Consider the following 23,153-nt stretch of genomic DNA (forward strand, 5'->3'; position numbering starts at 1 on the left):
CTTGGTTGTGGTAAAATGAATGAATGAATGAATGAATAAATTAATCACTCACTGATCAATGAGAACTTCTGGTTCACATACATATCCTTATGACTTGGCAAGTGAAAAAAAAATTCTTACATTTCTTTCAAAACCATATAATGTTCTACGTGTTTTTTTTTTGTTTTTTTTTTTTTTTTTAGCTTGACAACAGTCCCTTTTCACTTTTATTGTATGAAGAAGAAGAAGAAAAAAACAAGCTTGGCCATTCATTATTTTCTCATGTTTCACAGAAACAAACTATGACCAAATATTTTTATTTTGGGTGAACTATGCTTAAATATTAGAAGAAACATATTGGGTTGGTTAAAGTGAGCAAAACAGAAAAGGAGAGAGAGAGAGAGAAAAAAAACACTTAATCTCATATCGGTAATACTGCTTCAACAGAAAATCAGGGAAAAAGAAAGCTCTGTAGCTGGTCTCTGATAAGACCCTAACACATAAATATATTAACTGCTCCGTGTGTGTGTGTGTGTGTGTGTGTGTGTGTGTTGTAAAAAAGGTATTCTCCCTTTTCTTCCTAACTGTAACTAATTCTACTTTTACACATTTTATATCACATTCATTTGCAAGAAAACCCACTTTGGGGAATCACCTCGCGCCGTTTCGAAAATCTAGCCATTCTTCAAACCTGAAAAGTTGCCTCAGAGAAGATGAGCTCCAGTCTAACGGCATACAATATGCCCGTGTAAATGTTAGAAATGATGAAGCCATTCCGGCTTCAGCAGCCCGCTAGCCTCTCAAGGGGACGCAAGGCCTACTTCCAAAAAGCCTGAATTATTTATTGACCTAGGTGGGAGTGCTCTCTGGAAATGTTCAAACCCTTTTTGACAAAAGAAAGCAACATGTTTAATTCCTAATGTTTCAGATCAAATCAAAAATACACCAGCATCACTTTCTCAATACATCATTTAATAATGACTGCACAGGCAAACAGTGCACGGTATTATTTTACTCTGTTGCTCAGAATTTTACCAAAAAAAATCTAGGTGCCCTCAAAACACACATTCACACGCGCACACACAAACAAAGCACTACAACTTGATCTTTGCCAGGTGGCAAATAGTACCTCAAGGCTCCCTGGCCCACACATCTTAATGTGCAGTATGTCAGATGTGCCGGGCTGACCTTTCACCTCTGAGAGACTGACTGCAGGGAACCCTTTGTTTCACATCTAACACAATTCAGACCTTACTATCTATTGTAATCTCTGCAACAGGCTTGCATTGGTCCAGGGCATATAATCGTTCTGGGGGGTTTTTCATTCCCCTATGAAATATTAACTGGTTTGTATGTGATGTAATTTATGCGTGCTGGCACAGAAGCATGCCCTGCTAGTGGAGTTCATTTTTGGATCTACATTTCTGAGCGCAGACTTCACATCTCAGCATGTTTAAAAAGTTAGGAAATATAAATGGATAGACGTTTCTATGATAATATTGTTTGGTATGTTCTTTCCTCTTTTTCAATTTTTTGACTAGTGTAACCGGAGGGGAGTTTGACATGGAGATTTGTGTGTATGTGAGTGTGTGTGTGTGTGTGTGTGCGATAGTGCTGCAATACAAATAAGAAAAACAAATTGTTGCAAAAGCTTTTTGCCGTGGATATTCCAGCAAGAGTGTTGTTCAAGGGAGCAGTATAATATCTGAGATTAAATGTGTGGGGCATTTTGGGTTCTCTCACTGAATACAATTTATGCAATTATTCTATGATGAATAACACTACAGATATCACCAGAGCCTCATGAATATTCGTGAAAGTCGCTGGATGAAATGATCCCATTCCAACACACACACACACACACATACACACACACACACACACACACACACACGTGTCGTTGGTAGGTTTCAATCTCGCACACGGTCAAGCATCTATCAATGTCAAACATCTTTTTCTCAAATTGCAATTTGTAGCCACTTTTGGCAAGCCCTTCCACCTATTTGTTAATTTCCTGTGACAAACTTTTGCAGTAGTGAAACTATATAACTCAGCAGACCTCAGCTGATTGGCCAGCTGCTTCTCAACAACCCAGATCACCATCTACCAATAACACGCAGCCATCCACCGTGAAAATCTGACCCCTAGCCATGATTTTTGACCATCGCTGCATGCTGAGCTACACACTTGCATTTTAAATGGGTCAATCGCTTAAAGGCCATTTACAGTACATTGCCACTCTACAAGCCAGCTGATGATGGTGATAAACCACAACTAAAAACTCCCCTGCATCACCAAAATGTGTCAAATGTGTCACATGTCAAATGTGTATAATATGATGTTATACAGTGATGTAGGTATGTTGTTTCTAAAACATGCATTAAAATGCCTCCAGTAGGGCTTCAGAAGAGTAACCACCTTATAAGTCAGAATGTATTTGATTCTCTTTAAGTAATAGTAAAACATAGACAAATGGTATTATCAACTAAAAAAGGTTATAAAAAATACATAAAATATAATAATCATAATAAAAAAACAACATAAATAAAATAAAAAATAAAAAATATTTTACTGTTAGTCACTAATGCTACAAAAAATATGTAAGTGGCCACAACAAAAACTCCTAATTAGAGCCGTCTGAATGTTTTCTTAAGATAAGATGAACTACAAATGAAAGTGAATGTCAAATGAAGATAACAAGTTTGTTTAGACCAGTGAAACATAAATTCTGATACTGGTCTCCTCACATCTGTCCTTGAGCTTACAGATATGGGAAGCAGTACAATACATATTTTTTTTTTTAAAGGATGACTATTTTCACACATATTTAACACTTTTTTTTTACTTTGCAAATATTTTCCTGTTGTCCTCAGCAACCTGAACCCAACATGATAATGTGCAAAGGTCCTATGGGGGAATTAATTCAAGTGTTGAATAAAACGGCAAATAAACGGCTACCTCGTCTAGCTCTACACTGATGATTCGTCATGTTGATAAGTGGACAAAGGCCTAGATTACCCTAACAAACCCTGCTTTGTGATCCTGTCCCCCGGTTAAAAAGGGCACAGGGAGTAACGAAGCAAAAGGTACCACCGTCTGTCAATTTGAATCAATTTACACATCAGGGAACGGCAAGCCGTGTGTCCCCCAGTGCTACCTTCACAGTGACAGATGTACATCTCCTACATGTGACCTGAGAAAATGACCCCTAAAAGCCACCTGCCCCCTAGGCACAGTGCGGGTAATTTGTCCCACTGTTCCTGTTCGACACCGTCGATGGCGATGGTTGTCTGAGGTAAGAGGAACTGACAGCCATGGGCTCCCCAGGGCAAAACTTTCCACCCAAGTGAATCGGTAGGATGAAGGTTAAAAAAAAAAATCTAATAAATGATTTTTGAGTAGACATTTGGTCTTCATTACTCCCCCCTCAAAAGAAAAAAAAAATCGTTCTCCTGTTCCACACCCTCATGCATTTAATGGGACTATTAAAATCTGTTGCTTCAACGGCAAATCATATTTTGCAAGCAGCATGATAACTGTAAACTATTCACCTTAGAGTTTAAAAAATAATATTTGTATGAAATATGTATTAACACTCCTTAAAAGTTTAATATTTAAATTAATTTTGGTCAAATATTATCAAATCTCTCCTGGCAACTGGACAGCAGCTCCATCCATACCCACTGCCTCTGTGCAATCCCTAAAGTCCAATACAGCCTTTAAAAGCCAATTGGACAAGACGTACTAGCTAATCTATCCCATGACAACGAGAACATAGATTAAAAGAGAAGAGTTGGCTGCGCAGTAAAACATATATCAAAATTTACAGTGGGTCATAATGCTAATGAAAACATTGAAGAGTCGGCTAAAATACTCTTTTGAGATGGCCCACACAACTGTTTCCCTCAGTCATACAATAATGATCAATCTCAGTGGAAATAACTTTCACTCCCACTTAACAACAACCCGAATTTCCTCCATGCGGGCCAGTGGCCAACATTGACAATTAGTTCTCAGGCTAGCATGTAGCAGCTGGACTAAGCTAGTAAAAAAATACACATGCTTCCGTCATGGGTACGGAATGTGACAGCTCATGCTCATAGCATTTTTCCCCATCCTCCTCCTTTTGATTCAACAAATCGCCATAAACTTTTCCTGTCATCGAAGTGCATTGTGGAGTGCAGTGGGTCCCAGCGGGGAAAGAGCCATTCTTGCTAGCTTTTCACACTCGTATTTTATTTCCTTATTGTGTTTGGACGCTAGCCTACAACATCCAGGTGGAGATGATTTCAAGGGCGAGTGCCAAAAATGTGCTTTAGCAGCCAGGGATGGACAGGGATAACCAAGCAAGCGCACCTTTTGGCGCTGAGCTGCCATTTTGTGTCCAGATTTGTATAAACATGTCATTCTTTGGAACATGTAGAATACAATGAAGAGCTTGTGTTTGACGAGCATACACTTAACCAACAAAAAGACTATGCTAAATGTAAAATGAAGCAGATGTGCAAGAAAGCAACCTTGATTGTATTAAGCAGAAGTCATAGAATCAGCCATTTTTAGCAATAATTAGCCTACCACAGTTGTTTTCTTCGCCACTTCCTGTTTTATCATATGACTGTGCTGAAATACGGAAGCTGATTTTACTGTGAAAATCTGAAAGGACTCATTTGGAAAGAAAAAAACCCAAGATGTTATGGAAAACTCTCTCTCTCTCTTTGTTTTTTATTTATTTATTATTATTAATGAAAACTATATGATAATAAGACACAGGTAAATGTTAATCCACAGAAAATATTTTCAAATATCAAACAATTTCAGCATAATTCTCTGAAAAACAATGAAACATAAGATAACCCAAGTGTACAAAAAATACAGAACTGCTCTTATCACGAATTGACATGCCTCCTCACTGTGATTATTTACACATTTTAAGCAGTAATCCAATTCGCACCAATCTCAAAATGACAAATTGTTCTTGAGAACTCGCTATCTACCTGGTTATTAGTAAAAGCCACATTTGCTTGATTAAAGTGCAGCCAAAAGAAGGCCATCCCCAGGAAAGGAGGGCTGGTCTGGGCTTCCTTTAACACAGCAGGGTCTGGTAATAAATGCTCGGCCTTTTGTTCCCCGCACAGTTGGCAGGAGGTTAGCCAACAATACAGCAGCCATAATGCTCTCTCCCAAGGGATGCTAGAGGCTAACACTGATTCTGTTACATTGAGTCGAAGCAGAAAGAAAGGCTAGGTCATGAACTACTTTTTGAATCACCTCAGCACCGAGCCATTGTTTTGTTCTCACACTATAAAACACCCTTTGAATCTGAAGATCCTTCTGTAATTTAGCTGGTCACACAATTGTGAACGTACACTAAAGCGCAAGGTGTCTTTGATGCATATTGTTTTCCAGATATACTATTTTTAGGTGAATGTGAGTGACAGCTATCTTTGGACCTCTACAGTGGGAGACTGGAAGATCAAAAGGGCTACAGCTGTCTGAACCCCAGCTTGTCCCGCAACCTTAAAGATCACCCGCCGACAAGACCTAAATTGCTGATACAATCTACCCTAGACAGCAATTCCCTGCTGTACAGAGAGGCCTGAAGGGCTGAAATGCCCTGAAAATTAGGCCAGAACTTTAGTCTAGACTCCTGAACCCTGCTGGTGTCAGGTTGCCAGGCCACCTGAGTTAGCATGTGGCCCTTTTTCTCCACACCAGCATGTAATGTGTGCACCTCTGCGGGGAGGTAGGAGAGGAAGGGGTCTTGGACAAACGTGCTCAGGTGTTTTAACAGCTGTCGACCCCCTTTAAGCTGCGGGGGTGGTTAAAAGCACTAGGAAGTGACCGCTCGATCAACTCCAGATGTCGGAATAAGGAGCGGGGGGACGACACCTAAAAAAGGTAAAACTGAAATGTCAACCTGCCATGTCTCATTCCTGAGTCATGCTGGCATCCTTCTGCCTTTAGCCCGGCAGGTCACTCCTGGAGATACTTATCACTCTGGGAGTGTCGCAGTACTGGGTAAATCAGGAAATATGGGGTGGAGCTTGACGATTGAAGCACATTTCCAAATAAATCCTTCCATTACTCCGATATTACGCCTCACATTCCACCTGCACATTTCTAAGTCATGCAGCTCACCGACTGACTTGCTGTAGAAGTCGGCAGGGGAATAAACATTTTGAAAATGGAAACCCAAGTGCAACTATCCAAAGCCACAGACTGGGACCTACGCCACTGCCGCTCTGCTCTTTAAATCCCAAAGCATTGAGATACTAGCGTACCCACTCAGGGTGCACTCTAAAGCAAGTGTGTGGAGGACCCTTCTGTCTTTCTTATTCTCCTCCTCTGTCTTTCTTTCCCAATCAGTCCTTGGTCAATTTGACTATGGGCTCCAATTAGCAATTGCTTGGTTCTATTGTGGGAAAACAATTTGCCACTTAAAACGGGACTTCTCGAAATGCTCGAGCTGTTTTGCTTAGAATAGTTTTAAGAGCACTAGTCTCTTTTAAGAGTCTTGATAGTGCAGCAGAAATAGGGATCGGTGTGAGGACATTATCGTATCTGAAATAGAAGTGTCGCTGAAAGGCAGAATGAGTTACAGCTTTTATCTGCAAACCCTCTATGTACCTCACACACCCATCTTCACGCATACGCACATGCTCACTCTCTCTGCGCATTTCCACATTTTACTCCCCCTAAACACTGCTCTCGTTTTTCTTCAGCCACAATCCTACATGAGGTCTGTTAAACACTCAACACATGTATGTAGGAAGCACTTGCACACCACTTCTTCACACTGTAAGTTCAGTTGTATCAACTCACTAGCGTCACTTTTCAAAATAGCCTTTACTGTCAGCTTCTGTGGTAAAGGTGTGGAACAGTCATGCCCTCTAAGAACCAAACCATGTAATAGGTGAAGATAAGCAGCTTCAAAATGACACTAATGTTAATTTCGAATCCCTGTTTAAAGTTTGGACACTAAGCATGTTTATATAGGTAGTTACAATCAAGCTATAGCATAATAGGTCAAAAGGCGTTGTCTGGCTGTTCCAATATATAAACAATTAAATATTTCATAAATCTATCGCGCTTTGATGGGTTTGACTTTCAACTTAAAAATGCGTCTTCCAGTAGAGCATGTGAACAATGTCAAGACTAAATATAGTCTGATTTATGTGTATACATGCTGGACTGATGAAAATACAATAAACAACAACACAACAATAAAAAACCCAACTGTAGAAAAAACAGATACTATGATTGTAGTCTGACCAAAAAACAAAAAGCCGTAGGCCTTCTGAAGAGATCATAAATATTACTTAGTAATATAATATAATATAATTTAATATAAAACTATGAATTATAAATGCAAAACATATATGTTAAGTTAAATAATAAAAAATAAATGTAGTTTTGACAGTTTTGTAGTTTTTTTAAGTCCACTTTCAAATCTGTTTTGTCTGTCCTTGGGTGAAACATGTAAAATTATATTGTATTGTGTTATATTTTACTACGTGTTTGATTTCTATTACCCAAGGACAGACAAAATGTATATTTGAAAAAGAGTTGAAAAACGCAAAAACAAAACTACATCACTAAATCAAATGAACTGTTTTAATTAGTTTTCCATTACCAATCTCAGTGTTCTGGGTTATATTTTGCAAATCATTCCCAGCTTCCTTCGGGACACCTTTTCATTGGTTCCAAAGCTTTCTCCCATCTTGGCGAGGGAATGCATTTCTCAGCCAGGCAAAAAAAAAAAAAAAAAAAAAAAGAGAGAGAAGTATCCTAGAATTTTAGTGGGAAGAACACAGGCCCACCCACGTGATGCTAGGCTGTGCTGTGCTACACATTAAAGAACAGATTTTGCACAGTTGGGAAACGGGATTTATTCATTTCCCCAGGTGGAAAGAGATATTGTTGCCTCGCTTAAAGGGGCCCGTGAAACCATGCAGCTTTTATTAGAACGGTTTAATATTAATCATTCTGTTAGCTGCTGTGAAAAGCCACTTTAGGTTTTGTCGTGTCACGTCCCTTACATACAACAGGACAGATATTTCCACTTGCGAGATCTCCTCTGAAAGATTAAAAAGCTGTTTCATACACTCATAACCAAAAGCTAATGGACTTAGACAAGAAGTGCTCCCAGTGTGTCCAGTAAACACTCAAAGTTTGTTTGTTTACAGTGTTATTTATGTTTACATGTTTAAGGAAGCTTCAATCGGACTCAAAACGTGGACAGTGCTCAAAAATTATTTTAGAATCAAGAAAGGCATGGTTTCCTAAAGTCAGCTGTCACGTTGCCAATCTAGAAGTATGGTGAACTTGTTGCTAGTTAAGATCTAATAATAGACAACACAGCTCTACACAAGCACAGATAATCATCACATATGAACAGCTGGATGTGCAATATAGACTTCAAACAGCACTGAAGAACATTGAGGCCGCTTATCAGGGATGAGTCAAATAATTAGCTTAACCGTACTGCAATTGTGACTTTGTTACTAAGTATAATAAAGAGGAAGTCAAAAGCTTTCTTGAGGGCGTCTTTAACCAGAAGACAATGACAAACATGCTTTTTTCAGCTTTTGTGAAATGTGTGTGCATATGAAGATGTTCTTACCTGTGACGATAAACAGATGAGATGAACATCAGAACCATGGGAGAGAAAAAGGAAAGAAAGAATTAGTACTTACAGATTTTAATTAATGACCAGAAACATATTAGTAATTAGTATATTAATAATATTGGTTACATTCATAATTTATACATTATTTTAGTTTAGCTTTTATTTTTCTTTCCCCTCTCTCACACCATATAAAAATATTTTCTGACAGTCTTGGCTCTTGCTCTAGGGAGCATTTGAAAAATAATTACTTTTCCTTCAATTGGTATGAATAGTAACTGTAGACATAACCAGATCTTAATGAATGACTTTCTGGTCTAGTGCACGTATACACAACTAACATGTTAATTACTGTCTGTTATTGCTTGAATCAATTTGCATTTAACCTAGATTTCTTTTTGACAAGGATTACACTACGTATGTGATTGGCATGGTCAAAATGAACTAACAAACTTCCTCTACGAATTGACTTTACCCTGTAGCATATTTATAGGATTCCTATAGGAGTTTTGTCCTGTGTTGCGATGTTTCCTTTATCTTATTACTTAAAATATCACAAAATAAAAAAGCAAAGATACACCATGTTTGAAGTGAAAAAAATAATATTAATAAAAAATACCATACGCTAAAAACAAATCATTGATAACATGCATCATATGGACTATATAATTACAACACTGTTAATCCGTGGGTAATATGCCTTCCCTCAAGCTGTTCATAACAAACCAGCCACAACACTATGGTCTCACTAATTCCCATGTCTCAGACATGCAAACAAAAGACCCCCTTAGACAAGAGGTATGACCCCCACCCTGGCCTAGTGGGTCACCTATTTGTGCCCCCCCGTCTTCTTTCCCACGCCAACCTCATTCTCATTAGGGCTCGCGTAAGGGAGAGTGTCTGCTGGGGCATTAGTTTCAGGTGAACTGGTTGACATGGTGCCCCAGAAGGATTCCTCGATGTGTCTTGAATGCCCACTCCCTCCACCTCCCTCCCCATCCCGTCCTGTCTCTTGTATCACCCCACATTGTTTATTTGTTTGTTTGTTTCTCCCTGTATACTTGGCTGGCAGACAGAAAGAGATGTTTCCCTCTGCTTCAGCAGTGACTGCCATAAACAAACGACTCATCGTGTACAGTAATACACACACTTATGACAACCTAGGCAGAAAATACATCTACTTTTGCATGATCATAGGAAGCCAAGCAAGTGTAAAGTGTGTCATCTAAAAGGTCAATGATATCTCATCTAATTCTCTCCAGTTCATTTCAGATAAGCCTTGTTTTAAAACAGCCCAGTTCAAATCAATGCAACAGTAAGTTCCCCGCGCACTGTAATGGCTCATGTCAGAGCGCCTAATTTAGGACATGGCTAAATCTCCACCCTTGCTCGAGTGTTTTGGAGAAGACGTCAGCAGACCTTTTCATTCTTCACAGAGAGGTGCAGTTATCACATAACCTGTGGAAAAGGGTGGGCACCATCTCGAGTCTTTAATTAAAAGGGAGAGACTGTAAGCAAACTCATCCTTTTAAATGTTTACAGATGGCCGTGTGTCAACAGCTCGCTGCTGATTGCCGTCATTCGACTAGCAACAGACAGCTGGAGCGCGCTGTTTCTCTCAAACATTTGACCGTGGTTATCTTATGTGGTATGACTGTTTTATGCCACTTCCTATGTTGAGAAACATTATGAGTGAGTAACTATTTCAAACATAAAGCTGCAACTTTTGACCAAACAAGCTGCTTTCAAGCAAATATTTGTAACCGTGCAGCTACGAAAACATATGTTTCCTGCTCACCTCAGACTATTCAACTCAGAATCACAATAAGAAAGTCCAAAGACATTTGCCCCTGCAGTCATGGGAAATAAATGTGGGGCTGGCTTGGGAACTGTTTATGCGATGCAAACGTGCTGTTGACAGTATGCTTAGCTGAAAGAAAAGAAAATGAAGGTAAAAGGCAGCAACAAGTGAACAAGGGTAAATAGCATATGCGGACAAATTTATAGATAACATTCACGGTCAGTTGGGAGGTTCCTGGAACGGTTTTTGTTGGCGCTGCTAATGTAAACTACTCTTCCTTGAATCAGATGAAAAGGGAAATTATTGCCCGGTCCCAAACACATCAGCTGCCCTTAAATGACATGGGATTGAAACACAAAAATCCAACCATCGGGACTCACAGGTTCACAGCGCCCGCCACAAAAATGCATGGATGTACTGTGATGTATTTTTAGGGAGAACATGGAAAATGAAAATGGTAGTGCTCTCTGTGGCTTCTCAGAGCTCTTCGCCTCCAGGGACAGTAACCACCCATTCTAAGGAAAACAACATGTACAAGTACAATGTTCGAAGCAGTGACTCGTCCAACCTAAAATGAGCTGGCTTTTCAATAACAAATATCTCAGCAAAAAGCAATTCAGTTCCACCTATCTTATTTCTATTCTAGTGCATTTTGTCAAATGAAGAATTTTTGAGTTGGTGACAAACTGTCTATCAATGTGCTGTTTTAATCATCTCTCTCATCAGACTGCATACCAACGCAAAGAGAGAAGTCTCAACTGGAAAAATACATTTATGTTCTATCCTCGATCACTTGTATCATTACACTGAACCTTGACCCTATTGCATCTGCTCTCTTTAAGGCTGTTTGTCAGAACCGACGACATAAGTTTCTGTTTGACTGTTTCATGTCTGTAGAAATAAAATTAACAAATCTCACATTAAGCTCCTGTGTGGTTATTTCAACAGCTCCCTTGGCAAATGAGTCAATCATCGGTCTGAGTAATCTTGTTACCTGTGAAACGCATTCATGCCACTTCTTTTGGCAGAGAACTACTGAAAAGGAGGCTTAGCTCAGGCAAAACAAACTAGGTGATCGAAAGAGCCATAACTGTCTCACTACCTATAATTTTGTTTTGAAGGACCTTAAAGGACCTCACGATCTGAGGAACCTTTCACATTGCAGATACAAAATGTTCTTAAAGAATGACTAAACCACATGACAGGTCTTTTGGTTCTGACTCTGCAAAAAGCACTGCACAATATGCTAGGTGCTGTTGGGAATTAAATAGCACCTTCTTTTTCTCACCCTGGTGGTTTACACCGCGTTTGCGGGGAACAATCCGTCTCACGGGAGCTCACAACATTCTGAAGCACCTTGTCAGATGCCGCCTGACCTAGTCGCTCCACACAGCACCCCAAGGGAGAGAAATAAAAAAGAATGAAACAATGACTGTGGGGTTGTGTGCAGCCAAGAGGAGAAATGAGGGGAGGAGGGGAGGTGACAGCGACAGGGAAAGAGAATGGGAACGCTCCGATGCTAAGCCCACCGCTCTACCATTTCCTCCCCCTCTTCATACACACACACACAGCCAGGCCATTGTACACCCAGGGGGCTTTGCAGATAAATGGCCGCATGTTAACCACATTTGACGTGCTGCACAAAAGGGGACACCGCGGGTCCCATGACGCAACCTGCAACAACTGAAACCCACCGCCCCCCGCTTCCTCACCTCACCTCCTCCTCCTGCTTTATCCATCCTAAAGGAGAGAAAAAAGACATGAGGTGCACTGACTGGGTGAAGCTGGGACGTCAAGTGCAGAGAGAGGCAAGACAATTTGTCGCTAGCCTGTAAAGACTCCTTAGCATTATGCCTGACTGGGCTTTTTGACCCAATGCCATGTCAGAGCAGTAACATGCCCTGAAAAAAAAAAAAAACACAAACAAACAAACAAGAAAGTTATGTGAAAGACTCCTTTCTATACGTTTCCAAAAAACAACATTGACTTCGTCATCGACCTTTCAACTTCCAATTTCCAATGATAATTATAAATAATAAGGTTAATATGTTTTGTTAACCTTGACAAATCTAAAGGGATGTTTCAAAGGTGGCAAAATGTAGAATAGCCTAACAAGATCACTGGACCTTGGTTAACTAAACACTCCATAGGTATAATGAATTTACTGTCATCTTAAAGATTGATGGGAATTTTGGACCCCCTATGTGTCCGAATGAAGTGCATTTGTAATGAAAGACCTACACACAGGCCATTACGGAGCGGAAAACTTCACTTTGAGCATTTGCCATGGACCTCTCTTCCTTTGGAGCCCATTCAGGTACAAAAAGTGACCTCTGAACACCAGAGCATGGGAGCCAGCCTTCACTTTCGCTCCTGCACCCACTCTCACAAGTACAGAGCCAAAAAAAAAGTGTGTGTTGGGGGGGGTTGGCTTTGCTTTGCAGCGCCAGCACTAACCTTTTCAGCCTCGTCACGTCTTTGATGCCTGACGGACTACACAAAAGCACCTGCTCCATCCCCGGAGAGCTTCTTTGGTTCCCCCCGTACCAACCCCTGCTGACCTCACCGGCATTCCATGCCTTTGGGGGGCCCTTCCCATGGCTACCTCTTCCTCAGCTGCCCCCGGTCCCTCCCGCAGCCTCCCTCTTCACCCCCCTAATCCCACAGTAAACACGGCAGGGCCGGCCTGTTTGGAGGATGCACGGGACTTCTCACAGAGCTGCAAGGAAAGGTGCACCATGGATAGGGCCTCGTTGCGTGGGAATGAGGGAGTAGAGGGTACAGCACCTCATTGAGATGCAAAATGGTCACTGGCAGAGTGAAAACCTCATAAAGTGACAAAGGCCTCTCCAGGTTGATGTGGAGATGGGTAAAGTCTTTGATTAATGCAAATTTGGGATTGGTTCAATAAAATAATTTAAATCAATTCTGAAGTTCTGAATGCCATAACAACTAAAAAAAGTTGTGTGTTATGTAACTGGAAAGTTCACAGGTAAAATCTGAAATGCTTGAATAAACAATTATTCAGTGTTTGCTCCCACTTTTGTCTTCACCTTAACAAAACAACCCTGTCATGGCTATCCGTGTCAATCTGCCTTTATGTGTGAAACTTTAGAGAGAGAATGAAGGTTTGTGTGTGTGCTTGTGTGAAAGATCAACTAGTGGATTGACAGCTGTGAGCTTTTTTGTTAATCATTTTTAATACAACATGACGTGAAGAATTTTCAATACTAGATACATCATATCCAAACCGAAGATGTAAAATGGAGCTCTGAGCCATCAATAAGTATTCCTCACAAAACATGTAATAACTCACTGTCTCACACCTCAAACCTTAACACAAGTATCACTATCCTTGCCTCCCTGCATGTTTGCACAAAAGCTGGTGTGTGAAGTGAATCAGCAGGCGGTGCCACCCTCGCATTACAAATGGTTTGCTCAGTCCTTCCCCTTTTCCATTTCCTGTGTACCTTCCCAAAGCATCATGTGACCCCTCCGACATCCCTAATACTTCCCTCTGCTCCAATCGCTACCCGCCATACCCAGCCAGCGCTGCTAGACAGTGCACTAATTGCAGACATGCCAGGCTACCGCCATAATAAAGCCGGGAGTTGCTTGGGGGGGGGGGGGTGTCATGGCTTGCTCATTTGCGAGGATGGCTGAGGAAGGTGCCACACATGAATATTTCATTAGCTTTAATTGCTGAGGAACACTTTCTTTATGGCAGTCTCGCCAAAGAGGCCGCCGCTGGTAATAACGAGGCCTGGCCCATTGTAAAACTTGAAAAGCTGATGGCATTAAGACCTGTGATTTTGCCAGCCTGAAAAGGTGGGTTCAGTTGTACCATCTGGATCTGTTGCACACATGGCAATTCAATCCCACTACTGCCTAGCAATTGGAATACAATTAAGAGCTGACATCATTCAGTTACAGTAGACCCTCAGGACACCTTGTACATCAACATAAGGAAGTCTAGCATCATTCATCACTCAGCCCCCTTTTAAATTCTCAAACCTAAAATGTGACTAAATGTGCACACCCTGTGTTAAATAAACTTTATTTCCCACACTTTTGAACAGCTCATAATCCCTATCAGGAATAAAGTCTCTGGTTGAAGTGTGCAAAAGAGATAGTCTGTGGTAGTATCTCATTTGTAGAGACCAGAGGCTGCTTTGACGGGGCCATCAGATCCAATCCTCCTGAGTGCTAGCGCTTACTAGGAAGAGGATCATTTAGCTCAGGAATGTAAAGCACAGGACATCCTCCCTGATAAGGAGCAGGCATGCCTTTGCCCGAGGTTGTGGGCCAGGAGTTATCGACTTGAAAGGCAGCAAGTCAGCACTACACTCAGGCCTTGGCTTCTGTGAGCGGAGAGTCTCCTCATTACTTTAATTGCTAGACCTGCAACCCTCAAAAAATGTTATGCCCTGTAATCTCCGCCGAGAGCCCTGCTGGTGGACAGTCGGAGAAGCAGTAAAATGGAAAAGGCAAAGCTTGGGCAACTGCTTTCAAAACCTCACCTCAGATAATGATAAGATATGGCAGATTCAAGGAATGACGGGGAGTGAGGTGCTACAAATGCGGCCTGTCTGTTAAACAGGAGGCATAAAAGGAATGCTGTCAGGAGTAATTCCTCAGTACTGTTCATTTCCTTAGGTAGCAGGTTGACATTTGCTTATGAGAGTGCCCGCAGCCCCTCTGTCTTAAGCAAGTGCTGAGAATAGCACATAGCACCCTTTCACACTCTGGAATCCACATCTGTGTTGTAGGAATATGTCAGAGCCCAACGCCAGTCCTTTTACTTTCACATGTATGTTGCAAATGGATGACTGAATAAGTATGTGTTTAGATAACAAGGCTGATGTAATTACAGCTATCGGTCCTTCCAACATAGACAAGCATTTTAAGTCTGATCTCAGAGCAGTGCCTGTGACTGTGGGTCAGAATGAAAGAGGCCATTACACTCAAGCTAATCTCTGAGAGCAATCTATTCCAATTACTTAACCACCGTATCACAGGCCAACATCTCCACCCTCATCACAGCAAAGGGAAGATATACGCCGACAGACACAGCCTGTGTTTTCCTAGCAGCTCAGTGAGGGGAAACCTTCAAATGCAGATGACTGGCAGCAAGGCCGCAGCCCATGGACACAAACTCTTTGGGCCTGTAATACAGATCTGGCATTAGGGCGGGAGCATTGTCAACAGAGTGAGCTTTAAAGAGGCATTCACCCATACATGGGAGGTCTGGGTCCACAGATGTCATGACACCTTAATCCACCGATCCGTTATTGATTGTTCCATGTGGCTGTGACCTTGCCGGAGGTGTTCCACTAATCAAACGGGACATGTCCATGTGAGTGCGTACAATGTACGTGTGGGGTTTGTGAAAGAGCATCCATATGTGTAAGCAAACATAAGTCGGACTTGAGGGAACAATTAACTGTTATTCCAAACTGTCAAGAAGGGGTGAAAAATATAACAGTTAAATGCATGTAAAAAAACTTTTATCAGAAGCTTATACATTTATAAGCGAGTTACATTCACAGACACACACACACACACACACACACATACTCATCCAAGTTGAGCTTAACCTTAGTCCCATTCATTATCACCGGGACTGTTGTTTCTGCTGCCTGCAGTGACATACCTCATTATTGACCTTGGTAAATCCTCGCTGTTTAGGCTAACGGCAATTCGGCGCCACAAAATGTCACAACGCTACTCTGCATTCACTCATGAAGAAAATGTGGACATGGTTAGTTAGGGGGTAGACACACAACAAACTCTGTCAGTCACCTTGAACCACAAACATACACGTCCACGGCTGAGCACCTTGAACAACAACAGATAACTTGTAAAGTACAGCCACTGACTACGGAAACATTACACACTATCTTGATCACCATGGCCAGTGTGGGTGATTCTGGCACTCTTTGGCCAACTACCCACACCCAATGTAGCGATGGATGCATAAAACAAGAGCTGTGGCATTTGAAGCTGTATCATCTAGTAGAGAGTGGGAGAGCAAGAGAAAAAAGGAGGGAACAGACTCACTACTGTGAATTGCCCATTCCGGTTAGTCACAAGTGACACAGGACTAACGAAGCCTCCGGTGGTGTTCTCCTGTCCCTCTTAGCGGTGACAGATGTTAGGAGAACAGAGTCAGATAAAGCTCTCTGCACTAGCTTGGAGAAAAAAGGGGGATGGGCTTAACTTGGAATAAAAACACCATAGTTATGCCATGGTTAGACAGTTTCCTGCCACAAAGTATATAGGAATCTAAGCATCTCCTAGCAAATACTCAAAAATATCACAAGCTTCAAGCTTTTGAACTGACATGTACCAGTACACTTTTTGCATATACTCCCAAGACAGCCCCATTACCTTGAACCATCTAATCTCTCACGTCCAGAGAAGAAGTTTGAGGCACACAATGGGGGCACATCTCTACACTAATGTGTGTTCTCTTGTCTTTGGCAGATAGCAGACTGCTTTAGCTTTAACCAGCCTCCCTTGGCCACCAGCATACAGCTTAATGCGATAATACGGCCGCCCGGTGAAGCATTAGGCCTTCTGCACCCCAGCAAACAAAGGACCCCCTCTTTCCAAGCAGGGTCGGTCCCCTCCCCAGTGTCCATAGGTGTTTGCTGAAGTAAATCGGCCTAAATCCTGCACAGCTTGGCCCAGCTGAAAAGGGAGGGGACTTGAATGAAGGTGTACAGATAATCTCCTTTTCTTACAAACAAAAAAAAAATGTTGGGGGGGAGGGAGCGAAACAGATAAAATTAAGAATTCATATCACATGGTGCATTTGAGTATTCTTACGTTCCCTCTCTCTCTCGGTATGCCTGTGGATTTGCATTTGTGATCCCTGACCTATTGAGGTACAGGGGGAAAAACGAATGAAAGACTAACACAATAATGGATGTCTTGTCTGTCAGTGAAAAGGCACAGGCGTTTGGCCCCTGACTGGATGTTTTGTCTCACTTTGTGAAAGCGATGGACTGGTAGAAAGTGTCTGTCCTGAGAGTGGCATCTGTCCCGCCACCCATACAAATCCATAGATCTCTAAAGACCAACGTCTCGTTTCTCTTATCTCTATATCTGGGTCGTTGGCTTATCTTAAACATGGCAGATGTATGTCATCTTTAGGGGTGGTGAGAAAAAAATATAAACATAGGAAACTAGACAAAATGAGTGAGCTAAAATTGAGCCTGTGATTTGGCTACAAAGTGACAACATAAACAACTAACACCTAACGTCTGTCGCGACACTTTAAAAATGGATTCTGCATAGTATCAAGCACTTGTGATATTTCTTTTGGGTCCATAAAACAATCTGCTGCTCACCCCTCCATTCCACTGGCCCCCAGATCCCATCCAATACACACACACTAACTTGTTTTCGCTCACTCAATTCTTGCTAACCTTATCAGTGTCTCTCTTTTTTGTCTCTCAAAGTCCCTCCCTATTCTCTCTCTCTCTCTCTCTCTCTCTCTCTCTCTCTCTCTCTCTCTCTCTCTCTCTGTCTGCTATCCGGTCGTTAATAGTTCCAGACTGGCCTCCAGTAACATTATCTAGCCATTAGTGCCCCCTTCGGCTGGGGCAGTTGACCAGTGTAGGTAGCGTAACCAAGGGAGTTTAACAATCGCAAAGAGGCACCAAAGTTATGTCACCCTACCTCTATACCTCTAGCTCTAGATCATAATTTCCACCTTTTCTCTCCTCACTTGCTTGCTCTTGCTCTCCCTTTCTCCTTTCTCTCTTGTGCTCTTTTCATCTCTGGCTTTGGGATGCTGAAAGCGAGAGAGTGGCCTGGCGGCAGTGAAAGGGCTGAATTGTGATTAAGAAGGAGGAGAGGAGCTCCTTTTCTTTGTTCTGCCCTCGGGGGTGTTTACTGAGGGGGTGTGTGGTGGAGGAGGGAGAGAGGGAGGGAAAGAGAGAAAGAGAGAGAGAGAGAAAGAGAGAGAGAGAGAAGGAAAGGGGGTGGCTTAAACATGGCATAGCAGATATGAAAGGCATTCAGGTCAGCACAGATGATGGTACTGCTGGAGAGCTACTTGAGATTGGTGTGTACATGTGTTTTAGAGAGCGAGATCTGTATTTGTAAATGATGTGAATAATTAATTCAGAGAATTTATGTTTTTTTTTTTTTTTTTTTTTTTGACGTATTTAGTAGGAAGTGGTTAAAGAAGAAGAGTGAAAGGTATCTGCTGCAGCTGCATTCACAATGGCCCGGTTGTGTGCATTACGTGCCAAAGACAGTACACTAGACACCCTGGTACTGCTGATTATAAGAGCATGCCAATGAGATGCCCCAATGACAAGCCATTGTCTTAGCGCTTTGTTTCGGTGAACCTGCTAGCCTCTTTATGGCATCCGAACAAATATCACACAATGTTCCTTTCATAGAAACAAGTGATTTAATCTGTTAACTGCTGTGACTCAATGCAGTGACTTCTCACAAAGGCTTCTGACCATTTGTATTAGCAGCTCCGCATTGGTTTCTAAACAAGCCAAAAAAACAAGAATGAATCACAAAGAAATTCTAAAGTGACAGCTGTTGAAGACATCATAGACAAATTATGCCTAATAACAGGAAAAACCTGAGAGAAATTAAAAACCAATGCGGCTGAGCATTACAACAAGCTTACAGTGCTCAAGAGAACCACGGCAATCTACAGAACGCTGCAACTTTATAGTCTTGCGCCTCTCTGACAGTTTTGTCAAGCTGGCCCTCACAGCTGGATGTGACGTGCTGTGAAAAAAACGGGGAGGTTGGGGGTGTGGGAGGGTAAATGACAACCACAACACAACTGCAGCCAGAGAGCGGATCGAGTTTCACATAGGGCCTAATGTGACCTCCCATTGGGCCCTCAAAACAGCGGGGTGGAGCCGGTGCGAGAGAAGAGGACCTGAACTACAAACTATACATTTGGATTAATTATTTAACGAATCTGTCATTCTAATATTCAGTAACTTGGGTAAAATGTGTATTTTTTTATTTCAATTTTATATATATATATATAATTAATTTACTGCGTTAATGAGGCAATAGTAACGTAAACAATCTAGTTTTCAAACTTTCAGTAATAAATGGTGAAGGATCATTTAAAATAATAATAAATTCAGCTGTATAATTTTACGGAATTATATCTATGTTTAAATGTGCAGATTTAAAATTGAAAAGTATTATTAATTTGTGTGTGTTTTATTTGGGCTATATTATTTACATTTATATTATCACGGCCTGTTAAGACGATTCAAAACATTTTACACAACTCACGTTCCATACAACACTCGTTTAGCCATCGCTCGATACATAGGCTATTATTTCTCTAGTCCTTACTTATCCTCCTCAAATAGCCTACATTTTGTCATTAAAAATAATAAAAAGGGATAGTTTCCCTAAAAGTTAAATAAGTGAGAAATAATGTTTGCCTTAGCAAATAATTTCAAACAACATCTGAAAATAATCATAAACTCAACATGATGCGTTGTGTTTCAATCCGAAACAAGAGAATCACCAATTAACCGCTTCACTCATTTTTGCCCCTATTAGAAAATAAGTTTCAAACCATCGAGTTTATTTAATGTCATACTCTCCGCTAAAAGGTTACATTGATTTTTTATAAAATCAACAGAACGCGTTTAATAAAGTCTCGTGATCAAGCATAGCTAACAGAGTCCGGGATTATATGTAAATGCTAATACCAAAATAACCAAATCATTATTTGCATTTATTTGCATAAAACACAGATTGAACAATATAATCAGAAGTATTTAAAAAATATATGAATTTTCAGATTAAAATAAAATATTTTCCTCTAGCAAAAATAATAGATATATATATTATCAATAAAATAAATACAGGACAGCGTGAATGATATGCTGAAGATGAGTTTGTTTTTCTTTGTGTCTAAAATGCTCCTCAGGCCACTAATGGCACCAGGACTTTTTTAGCACTTTTTTTCCCAGATAGGATTCCAACAAAAACATTAGTCACTTAATTTTGCTTCAATTATACCTTCAATACAAACCAAAAATCATGTGTTCAATAAGTCATAACACTTGTGACTACTTATAAATTAAGAGTAGTGCCCCAACACATAACCTGTAACCATACAGCAGTACTTAACTCCTTTACAACTCCAGCAAAGACAGACGTCCATAACAAGTATAACTGTATAACTTTTACAAATCACATACAACTTAAAGCAACTTTCTTAAGCATTTAAAGGTATTTTAGAGCCGGATTGTGCCAACAGAAGACACGCGAGCGCGCACGCACGCTCACACACATAACGGTTTTGTGCCTGTGAGATAATAGACGCTCACATCTGAACTCTCCCTCTAACTCTTACTCTGCTACAACTTAAACATTTCCACGGCGATGAAAACACTTTAAACCGGTAGACTTCTACCTTAAGCACACACGAGAATAGTTTGCCGCTGAGTTTTCCGCACTTTTGTGTACAGCGATTCGTTTGACAACGCACAATCTCACCCAAATCCAACTGTTTTAAAGACGCGAGAACAAGCCGGAGTTCAGTTTTTCGCCAAAAGTCCCTTTCTTACCGTTCTTTCTCCTCGGGTTGGCCTGTTTTCTCCTCTTACACCGGGGACCCTCCGCCATGATCTCCTGCTTCATTGATAAGAGTGGGTCAGATGGCAGCAGTCCGCATGGGCTCCGCTCCTTCATCCAAGATCTAGCAACCAACACACACACGGCAACAATTGGACTCTCAGGGCAGGAAGGAGGATGTGTGTCGCTCACAGGAGAGCAAATTATATTTTGGGGGTAGAGTGACTGAGAAGTCCGAATGAAGTTATCCAGGAGGGTTTGTTTAGAGGGACCGTGAGCGTCCTGCGCGTCGTCTGTTCTTTTGAAGTGTGTGTGTGTGTGTGTGTGTGTGTAAGATCGGACAGCAGAGCGTGAGTGCGCGAATGAAGGGGGACGGACACACCGACACCTTCAAGTCACCATTAAGCATGTGCTGTGCTTATAAAGCATTTCACAGAATGAGATTACAATTAAAGTTTTCGGCAACTTGTGTTAAGTGGAAATGCTTTATGTAGTGTGATATTTTCCTCCTCTGTCAGCTTTAAGTTTTTATCATCTAATCTTGTGGGCTAGTTTGTAAGTCTGATAAATGTTAATATTGGCTTCGTAATTTCTGCTGCCTGACCGAATTTAATTTAGTATATTTACTTTGGTCATTAAAATCCCGTTCACGTTTTAAAATACTAAGACAAACTGTTTATTACTTATTAAGCATTATTTGGTTGTATATTCCTTTTAATTAAAAAAAAAAAGAAGAAGAAAAAAGTAACTTAACAAATGCATGCTACAGTCTTCTAATAACTGCTTATAATTTATCGTACCTACATCTGAAATCTTTAATTGTCAGCTTATCTGATGTAGCTAATAAAACCTGCAGTATTGTGCAGGCGAATAATAACAAGAAAAACAACACGGAATCCAAACATGATAGACAAGCAAATAAAAAGCTACATTACCCTTTCATCACAGCAAATGTAAGACTTGGAAAATTTGTGGATGCTGATGATAAAAATTTAAATGATTATTGTTTAGCTCATATTTGCAATTAAATTTGTTTTACATTTTTTAACTAAAAGTCATGTACCTAACATTTAAAATAAGACTGAAGAGATTCGGAACAGAAAAAAGGGTTTTTATGTTGTTGTCTAACGGGAAAGCATCCGTTTATGAGAGACGCGTAAACATGCACTAATAAATTTCGCGAGCGACATCATCATCATCATCATCATCATCATCAGCCCTGCATGAAGCTGCCGGTGTGTCAGCATCCGTGAGGCGCGCGCACCTTTCTCACCTGCGCCAGCTGAAGCCAAGTTGATTGCAATCGCATTTTCGGGAGGGGGTTCAAAAAGTAAAATAGGGTGTATAAAAAGCATCCACAAGGACTCAAGTACAGACGAAACAGGCTCACCTACCCGATTTTATATGAAAATTCCCCAAAGTGCCGGTTAGAAGGGAGGCAAACGCCACAGAGATGTTTGGAGCGCTGAGGAGGACTATGCTCTATAATGAGGGACCGTTATTCCTGATGGACAGGTTTGGACTGATCTCTGTGAGCCACAACACGGAACAAACCTGAGGACGCACTGACGTGTTCCGCCTCTTCAGATGACATTTCTGCGCTCTCTCTTTTACTTTTGCGCTCCGAGACTCTGACACACACGCCACCTATCTTTACACGGCGGGATAGATGGAGAAACACTGAGGTCGTCTGATGAGCCACATCAGGTGCTCGCGTCTGTCGTTCTGCAACACAGGTGGGACTTTGGAAAGGTGAGGCGGTGGACATTCTATCCTGTAAGCGGAACAGAGCAAGAAAGGTTACAACTCGATTATCGACCATTTCATCTTAAGGAAGAGGAGCAGAAAAAAAGCAGGAGAGGCTGCCGGTGCTGCAGTGATCTGACAGGTAGCTCACCTGTGTGTGGTGTGTGCGTGCGCGCGCTCTTTCACCTGGCATTTCATTGTCTTGCGCGGTGATGTATGTTGCATATTTGCACGCGTATGTGATGCACTGTATAAAATGCGGGCTGTTCACGGGCTCCAGGGTGCACAGCGCAATTAAAAGTGATAGTGACTTTATGTTTGGCTACATATTTGGCTACATGTCATCATTGCAGCAGGCGACCAAGTATCATTTATTTACACCAAAATCTAAGCTATTACAAGAAATCTCGA

The 23,153-nt window shown here is 41.2% G+C and overlaps 1 pseudogene; it reads right to left on the reverse strand.

Moving 5' to 3' along the window:
• The window catches only part of LOC113108705 (zinc finger E-box-binding homeobox 2-like), a 49,321-nt pseudogene extending 26,787 nt beyond the window's left edge, over positions 1-22,534 (reverse strand).
• Positions 22,535-23,153: the final 619 nt, after the last annotated feature.

Source organism: Carassius auratus, chromosome 9, assembly GCF_003368295.1.
Source record: "Carassius auratus strain Wakin chromosome 9, ASM336829v1, whole genome shotgun sequence".
Taxonomy (NCBI): Eukaryota; Metazoa; Chordata; class Actinopteri; order Cypriniformes; family Cyprinidae; genus Carassius; species Carassius auratus.